Genomic DNA, 8,772 nt, shown 5'->3' on the forward strand with positions numbered 1-8,772 from the left:
CCTTCACTCGACTGACTCTCCCTAATGTCATATGCACACACACACGGCTGCCTGCACCTACTATTCGGATCGATTCTTCTTTGACTTCTGTCAGTCTATCTCGAGTCGATTGACGATTATTTTGACTACTCTCAAAGTGCAGGTCGGCGGCCATCTGCTGTGCTGCCTGCTGCTCCCTGTGTGCACGACTGCACGACGACTTTAGACGAGAGCCCCCGCCCCCACACTAGATCACGGCGCCAATCACTGCGGCTTCATATGCTGAAGTCACACAGTGATTGGCCATGAACCTGAGCCAGTGTGCCACCCACGGCGGCATCCAATAATGGATTGCCAGCCCTCTGAAGTGGTGGATCAGCCAATCCTGGCTAGGGTGGCACTCTGACTCCTCGCCCTGGCGCCTTTCCATACCACGGGGGCCCTGCTACAGCTGCACCCCTCCCCGGCCCCTTCATTCCTGTGAGCATCTACTCTAACGCGCATGCTCGGGCTAGGTGCAGCCCGAGATTCCTCATGCGCACCTACTAGTAGTGTACTGCTGCTGCTGGCCTGCTGACGTCTGCAGACTGTCACTCATCAGCAGACCAGCCAGCCAGCCAGCCCCACCCCCTGCACACTCCCTATTCAATCGGGTGTGTCCCGCAACCCGGATTGAAGGGCTGCGCAAATGAATTTCTTCTAATCATTTTTATTTTGTGTATGCTGCTGCTCGAGGTGCGTCCAGGGCTTTAGTGGGGCTACGCCCCTACGCCCCTACGCCCCAATGGACGCACCGCTGCTGGTGCCACCTGACCTCAACCTTGGCAGCACAGGTACTGCTGGGCAAGGATGCCACTGCTCTGGCACAACCATAATCAACTGACAAACCGGTGGTGACATCCTGGACCAAGAGCAGGACCTGTTGGACCTATTAGTGGTGTGGTCGTGGGGCTTGGTGAGTAGCTATTTATTAATAATATTAATATTACTTATGTGTTCTGTTCAATTGCTAATACTTTTTCCAAACAGCTAGCATACTGCTCACATGCAAGTAAATTAAGTATACAAATATTATATACTATGTGACACAGGTGCTCGGCAATACCTAATCGTACTTGTTGGCACTCGCTTGGGCTGATTATGTAAGAACATATGCAATGCAGAGACTCCTTTGTCCTATCACTAAGGTAGTGGTAGTTAGTATTAGCAATTCAGCAGCACGTGTCCTCTCACTACATTTCTTAGAGCCTTTTGTGTAGCTCATTCAGTGATAAGCAACCAATTTGGTATATGCATACCTCAAGCTATGCATTTAGTAAGAGTAAGACCTCTGACCCTGGGTCTAGGTCCACTCTCTCCCGCAGCTCTGCTGTGCTGTCTCTTGCCTCCATACCCCAACCTCCTCCTTGGAAGGTTCGAGGCTGCTGCCCGCTCCTGCGCCTGCTGCCCGCTCCAACTTGGATCAGACTGCTTCTAACCACTATAACCTTTCTCAGGCGTGTTTTTTTCTTAATTATTCCCGGTTGTGTCACTGTTATTGTGACCATCTCTGTCTTGCGACAAGCTTGGAACCTATTTCCAGCTCAAGATCAAAAACATCTACGACAACTTCATCGACCATTCACCAAGTGCCACAGATGGCCACCCGCCTCTCAGAAGCACCAGCGACCCCACCATCTCCATCTGGACACCCATCACAGCCAAAGGCACTACCTTGACCATCAAAAGCATCCACTCTGGGGCCCACACCGACCCCTGCCCCACTCACATCTGCCACAGAGCCACGGCCACCATCGCACCCAAACCACAATGCACCATCAACACCCCCTTCAAAACAGGCACCTTCCCAGATGACTGGACGCATGTAGAAGTCAGAACCCTGCTCAAGAAGCCCACAGCTGAACCCACCGACCTCGAGAACTATTGGCCCATGTTGCTCTGCCCCTTTGCAGCAAATGTTGCAGAGATAACAGTCAACAGGAAACTGACTCGATTCATTGAAGTGAACGCCATCCTCGATCCGTGCCAATCCGGATTCCGGAGTAACCACAGCATAGAGACCGCCCCACTCTCTGCCACAGATGACATCCGCACCCTACTAGACCAAGGCCACTCCGCAGCCCTCAGCCTATTTGACCTATCAGCGGCCTACAACAACGTCACCCTCTGCACACTAGTCACCAGACTACACCACACAGGCATACAAGGAACAGTCCTGGACTGGAACTGATCAATACTCACTGGAAGAAGCCAAAAGATCAGACTCCCACCCTTCTTCTCCGACCCCACGAAAATCACCTGCCGAGTCCCACAGAGTTCATCACTGAGCCCCACCCTCTTCAACATCTACATGGACCCCCGCGCAGTCATCGTCTGACAACATGGCCTCAACATCGTATCCTACACCAAGGACACCCAGCTCATCCTCTCCCTCACCAAAAACCCCACCACTGCCAAACTCAACTTCCAGAAAGGAGTGCAAGACGTCACAGTCTAGATGACCAACAGCTGCCTGAAGCCCTACGCCGAGAAGACAGAATCCCTTGTCCTCGGTACCACCCCTTCTGTATGGGACAGCACCTGGTTGGTGGCTGACCACCCGCGGAAGCCCACTTGCCCCCTCAGACCATGCCAAGAACCTGCAGTTCAGCTTGCATGCCTACGTAAGGTATTCTTGCATATTTTTTGAGATGAGAAGGTTTTCTTTTACTTTCTCAGGCTCAATCATTAAAATGAGATTGGTCATGGTCCTGTTGGCCACCCCAAATTTGTATCTTCCTAGCTAGGCTTAGTATGTAGCGGTTGGTGAACTGATGACCGTGTACCATGTCTGGAGAAAAGTATGAGTAGGACATCCCCATTGCATTTGTCAGCCAAGACCATATGTCCAGTTGTCCACTCTTTTATTTCTTTTCAAAAACACAAATTCATTAATAGCGCTAGCTACTCCTTTACAGTTTGTCTTGAGGCCTTTCAAAATTGCCACCAACAAAATGCCCAACCTGATATTTTTGATAGAAGACACTGTATATAATTAGGGGTAGGCATATCTGGAACCACAAAAAATTGTATTTTTTTTCTAGCTGCACCAACCTCCAGTGCCAGAGCTAACAGTGACCGCGGTGTCAGCCAGTAAGCAGGTGCATCAGCGGTAGGGGGTGAGCCAGAGGCAGAGGCAAGCAGTGGTAAGTCATATTGCTTGCTTATTGACAATTAATTATATACTCACTTCAAGGGTGTACTGTTGAATTGTGAAAAGTTGAACACACCCTTCTTTACTTAGCATATACAGCGGGTGTTCAGCAAATAATGGCCTCTTCTATCTTCAACTCAGCAGAGAACATTTCATGAAGACCTTTAACTCTGATGGGTTGATGGAAAATGGAAAGACGGATGGGTGAAATGTAATATGACAGGAAGAGAAGGATGACTGGGTGAAAGGATGTATGGGAGGGTGAAGGATAGTTAAATGGTGAAAGGATGCCTTCCTGGGTGGGTGAAAGTGTGTGGGTGAAAGGATGCCTGCCGAGTTGGATGAAAGGAATTCTCCAGTGGGTTTGATGGGTCAAAGGACATATGAGTGGGTAAATGACACATTTATGTTGGTGAAAGGTGTGTTGAAATTGAGAGCTATGTTTGGAAGAATGGATATATGGATGTATGGATGGTTTTCAGTGGTGAGGACTGTATTGAGAGAATGTAGAACTTAAACGGTGAGTGGCAAAGCTGAGGGTGAAAGATAAAAATACTAGAAAACAAATGCAATGATGACTGGAAAAATCCTTGGGAAGAAGAAAAAACAAGGTACTAGGGTGCTCGTCTGTAGTGGAGTGTTCACCTTTACTTGTTTTTAATGCTTATTAACAAGGTTTTTGATTCAAAGGACTGAGGTTTTATTTCACACTACTCCCTTGACTCACAGTAGTTTTCAAGCTCAAAGTATATTTTATTTCCTTCCTACCAATTAATCACTATCACCCTCATCTCCCTACCCATGGCATTTTGCCAGTGACACCCAAGGGTGACCTATTGGCTGCATGGTTACATCAGCGGTATGGCATTGTTGGCTGTGCAATATGCATCTGGCTCAGTTATTGTGCAAGCCCATTTACAAATTTCATGGCAATGCAAAAGATAATTGTGGTTCCCTTCACTGCTAGTCACTTCCTAGTATATAACTCCTTTCCTAATTTCCGTCTATCGTAGCCTTCCTTAAAATTTGAAATAAACATTGTTTGCATATGCCACTTTCCTCTGGCTAAGTGATATATTTTCCGGATTATGTCAGTTCAACTTTTTCCCTTTCAACAATTGCCGAACAAAGTGACTCAATATTATTTTTTTTTAAGTTTAGTTTTTTTATTCTGTCTGATTAAAAATAGACTATAAAAGTGCATAAAAAGAGTTACAAATATCCATAATCTCATAAAATACTGAAGAATACTGTTACATTAGATTAAGAACAATTACAAATATATGTACATAACAAGTTTTCAGATTTCCTCAGTACATAAAAAAGCCTTACTTATAAAAGAAAAAAAAAAAAGCAATCCACTACTAGCAAAAGCTTAGGCACTTGATGATGATGATCAGTGAAACATCTACCTATTCATCCTAATCCCTCTAACTTACCTGCAGTAGACTAAGGTATTAATTATTTTCCTTTCTGCTCAGCAAATCTATTTTGTTGGAAAAAAGTAATGTCAAATGTGGTGAAGGAGGGTGAGGTCAGGGAGTAAAGTAAGACTAAGAGTAAGTGCCTTTGCATTTTGGGGATGGGATAGGCTGTGATGAACGTGCCCAATAGGGAGAGCTTAAACGCCTCCAGCTGGTTCAGAACCAGGCGGCCAGACTCCTTTTGAACATTCCTAGGAGGCAGTCAGTCAGGCTTGGCCTCAAACAGCTACACTGGCTGCCGGTTGAGCAACGTGTGGCCTTCAAAGCTGGGTGCATTATCTTTAAGTCTCTGCATGACACTGGTCCCCTGTTTATTAGAGACTTATTTAAAAGATATAGCCCTTCCCGTGATCTCCGGTCCATCCACAAATCTCTCCTGATTGTGCCTCCATTCAAGAGGAAGCGTCTCGGAGGCAGCTGCTTTGACCACCTCGCAGCGGCCTACTGGAACTCTCTTCCCCTCCCTCTAAAACTGAGCGACAACATCCTCAGCTTCAGACACTCCTTGAAGACCTGGCTCTTTTCTCAGGCACATTACTGAGCTGCTTCATTTCCACTAATTGACTGTCGCGCATTGCTCCTTTCTATAGCGCCATGAAGCCTCCGGGCGCACGAGCGCTCAATAAATGCTGATTAACATTAACATTAACATTAACAATATAATATGCTGTTTGTTCATCCTTTCCCTGTACTGTAGTGCATTGCTTTTCCCAAGGGCAAACAGGAAGATATATGTGTTCATAATTGTTTTTATATAGTACCTCAAGTGATGTATATAATTCATAGTAAGTCACTATTCATCTGCCTCTGCCTTGTAGTCAGTGTGAAATTGAGCCATTTAACATAGCATGGCCATGATAGTAAAAAGATAATTGTCTAGTACAGCTTCTCAACTGCAGACAGTAGCAAAGTAAAGCAACATAAATATGTTTGTCTAGGGTGCCAGCTGAGCGAGCATGCTCATATTAATTTAGCTCAACAAGAGAGAGAAGAATAATTGTATTCTCCATAGTGCATAATGCCTGAAACGCTAATCACATCAAAATCAAATAGCACAAGGATACTAGAAAATGTTGCTACTGTGCCACTGTATAATATTATGTGTTTCCCTAAGGGCATTGTTTCCAATTTGTCTTTTTTTTCTTGATATAGCTACTGCTGTTGAACTGACACCTAACAGGCAGGAGAGAGCAGCCCAGACCTGGCAGAGGAAGCTGAAGACCAACAGGGACAAGTACCAGCGGCTGGTGGAAGAGGAGGAGGAGGTGGTAGCAGCAGCAGCTACAAATGCCCCAGGCCCCAGGCAGGCACCAGTGCCTCCAGTAAACCAGAGTGCAAAGGTAGCTTCCCACTGCCATTCCACCACTGCTGCTCCCCCCCCATTGCTGCACATTTCAGCGATAAATTATTCAGAGGCTGGCATGCCTGTAAGCCATACACAGGACACATTGGAGAAGCATGTTAAGAAGCTCCTAGCCCGCTGTTAGGCTAACTCTTCTACCCCTATTTTAATAATTTTTATGGGGGGTGGAACTTAATGTGTGGAGAGGGTGGGAATGGGATCTGTGGATAGTGGTGCGACTCTCTGGAAGGCCTTTAATGCCACTATCAGGGGCACTTGAATCAGTACAACAGCAGGTATACTTAAGGATATCCGTGGTCAAATCACTAGGGTGGAGAAGGCGCAGCCAATTCCAAAGATGAATACTTAATACCTAATCTACCAGTGCTTGGATTAGAAGAGGTAACTGCAGTATTGCAATGCTGAGTGAGTAATTGTGTAAGTGATGATGAATGATGTGCATGTGGGAGCAGATACAGAGGGAGGGTATTGAAATGTAATGCAGGAATTTGCCTGAGGTGACTGAATTGTAATGTGTGGGGCTTTCACAATCTATCTTAGCAAAATTTAATTTACCTGTATGATCCTTGTTTATTTCCATCATCTAGGATGGTGCCCCAGACAATGCAATCTGCTGCTTGCTTTAAAGGGGAGATAGTGTACCTACCACTGTGCTTGGATTGGCACAGGTAACTATTGCATCAATAAGTGATCAAATTATCGAGTGACTGGGAGTGATGATTGATGTGGAGGCTAGCAGTGAGGGAGGGAGTATTGAACTGTAATACAGGAAATTTCGTGAGAAGATTATTAATTTGCAATGTTTGTGGCATGAGTGATGGGCCATCATTTGTTCCCTGGAGGTGATTGGCCTTCTCGAACTTACTTAGCAAAAATGAATTAACCTGTATGGTCCACGTCTATGATCCTTCAGTTTTTTCCATCATCTAGAATGGCTGCCCAAGACAATAATTTGATTTACAAGACTGCCAAATTACAAACCGTTGCTTGCATTAAAGGGGCAATAGTCTGCCTACCACAGTGCTTGGATTGGAACAGGTAACCATTGCAACAATAAGTGATCAGATTATCAAGTGACTGTGAGTGATGATTGATGTGGAGGCTGACAGTGAGGGAGGGTGTGTTGTACTGTAATGCAGGACATTTCTTGAGATTATTATTGATTTGAAAAGTTTGGGGCCTGAGTGATGGGCAACCATTCCTTTCCCTGGAGGTGAACTGCCCTTTTACAATTAGCCAGATTTAATTGCAGGCTCTTCTCCTGTTTTTCTGGTTCTTCAAGGACAAAAACAGTCACCTTAATAAACAAACAAAAACCTATGCAAAATACTGCCTTTCTGTCTCTCCACTTGTTCTTCAACAGCAGTGTACTACATGTCTATCTTTTTCAGGCCATAATGATGACTGGTCTGGGATGAGTTACTCAGGACTTAGGATGAGGATGGAAGAACTAAGGGCAGGAGTTGTGGGACTACCTCATCAACAGCTATAAGCAAGATGTTTCCGACTTCAGTTAAAAGGTAAATAAAGTGTCGGAGGCCTAATAACCAGCTATGTGGAATGGAGAGAGGTGTGTTTGTGAAATGCTGCTGCTGTGTGTCTGTGTGTGTGTGTGTGTCTGTGTGTGTCCATGCTCATGTGTATTGGATTGGTAGCAAAAGTGAAACTCTGAGTCCCCCTCTTGTTTTTCTTGCTCTGCCTCTGATTCTTCTTGATACACTACTTATGACGCTTACATGTTTTCTGTCGTTCTCCTTGACTCTAAAATACAGTTTCTCTTTTACAAACACAAACCTTCTTTTAGTCTGCACAAACAAAAGTCGAAAGCTGAGCTTAACAGCACTCCTGCTTACCTACCGGACCAGTCCAGACAGGCACCAAAGAGTGGAAATTACGGAGGAGAATGCAAATGCACCACCTAATTTTGCTATACAGGATAATTTTTCTTTTAACAATCATATTTAGAGATGTGGGTGGGTATTAACTCCCCAACCTAGAAGACAGAGCATTTAAATATCTGATAACTTGGGTCTTGAGCAGAAGGACTGTTTGCAATGCTGTTATATGTTTTCTATCATACTAATTTATTTTGTTTGTTTCCACAATAGATTGATGGTGACTGATATGATGCTCATTGACTAGATGAATGTTGTCCTTGTGTAGTGTTTGTCTTTGTCAAACCTTTCTCCAAATCCCCTTACCCATCTATTCACCAAACCCCTGACACTGTTTCCCTAGCTGTGCGATTTAATGAGGTGTGTCTACATTTACACAATTAATGGATCACACATTTGGTGGGGTGGATGTAGTGAAGGCAACACCAACTTGCTGCAGGATCTTCTAAGCAATAGCCCATACTGACTCCATTTACCCACCTGTGCATGAAAATGTATCCATATTTTAGATATAGAATGAAGAACGTCAGTCGTCAGCATCATCCTTCAGCCCTTGTGTTGTGTAACCATAAATGCCTAACCTAAGCTTGTCCACTCCAGACTTTGAGTCAATTTTTTTATAACTTGAGGATTTAGTAAATAATACTACCTACCCATTAGCAAAACCTTACTAGTATTGATGTTATATTTTATAGTTTATATACTACCAGGCATTCTTTTTGTGTCATCAAGTAGTACTCAGGTGTCAATTCTTTGTAAAGCTTTGCTAAAATAAAACCCACAAACTCAGTCTTTTTTCTATTTAGTTTACTACAATGGATAAACAATCATTCAGATTAATTCTACAGTTGCAGTTAA

General features: G+C 44.5%; 1 long non-coding RNA gene across 1 annotated transcript; it reads left to right on the forward strand.

Moving 5' to 3' along the window:
- Positions 1-604: 604 nt before the first annotated feature.
- On the forward strand, positions 605-7,527 carry LOC144762026 (uncharacterized). The gene is made up of 4 exons (XR_013596005.1): positions 605-934; positions 3,063-3,164; positions 5,809-5,996; positions 7,411-7,527. It is a non-coding gene; the product is annotated as an uncharacterized LOC144762026 (long non-coding RNA).
- The last annotated feature ends 1,245 nt before the right edge of the window (positions 7,528-8,772 follow it).

The sequence above is a fragment of the Lissotriton helveticus genome, chromosome 6 (assembly GCF_964261635.1).
Source record: "Lissotriton helveticus chromosome 6, aLisHel1.1, whole genome shotgun sequence".
NCBI lineage: Eukaryota > Metazoa > Chordata > Amphibia > Caudata > Salamandridae > Lissotriton > Lissotriton helveticus.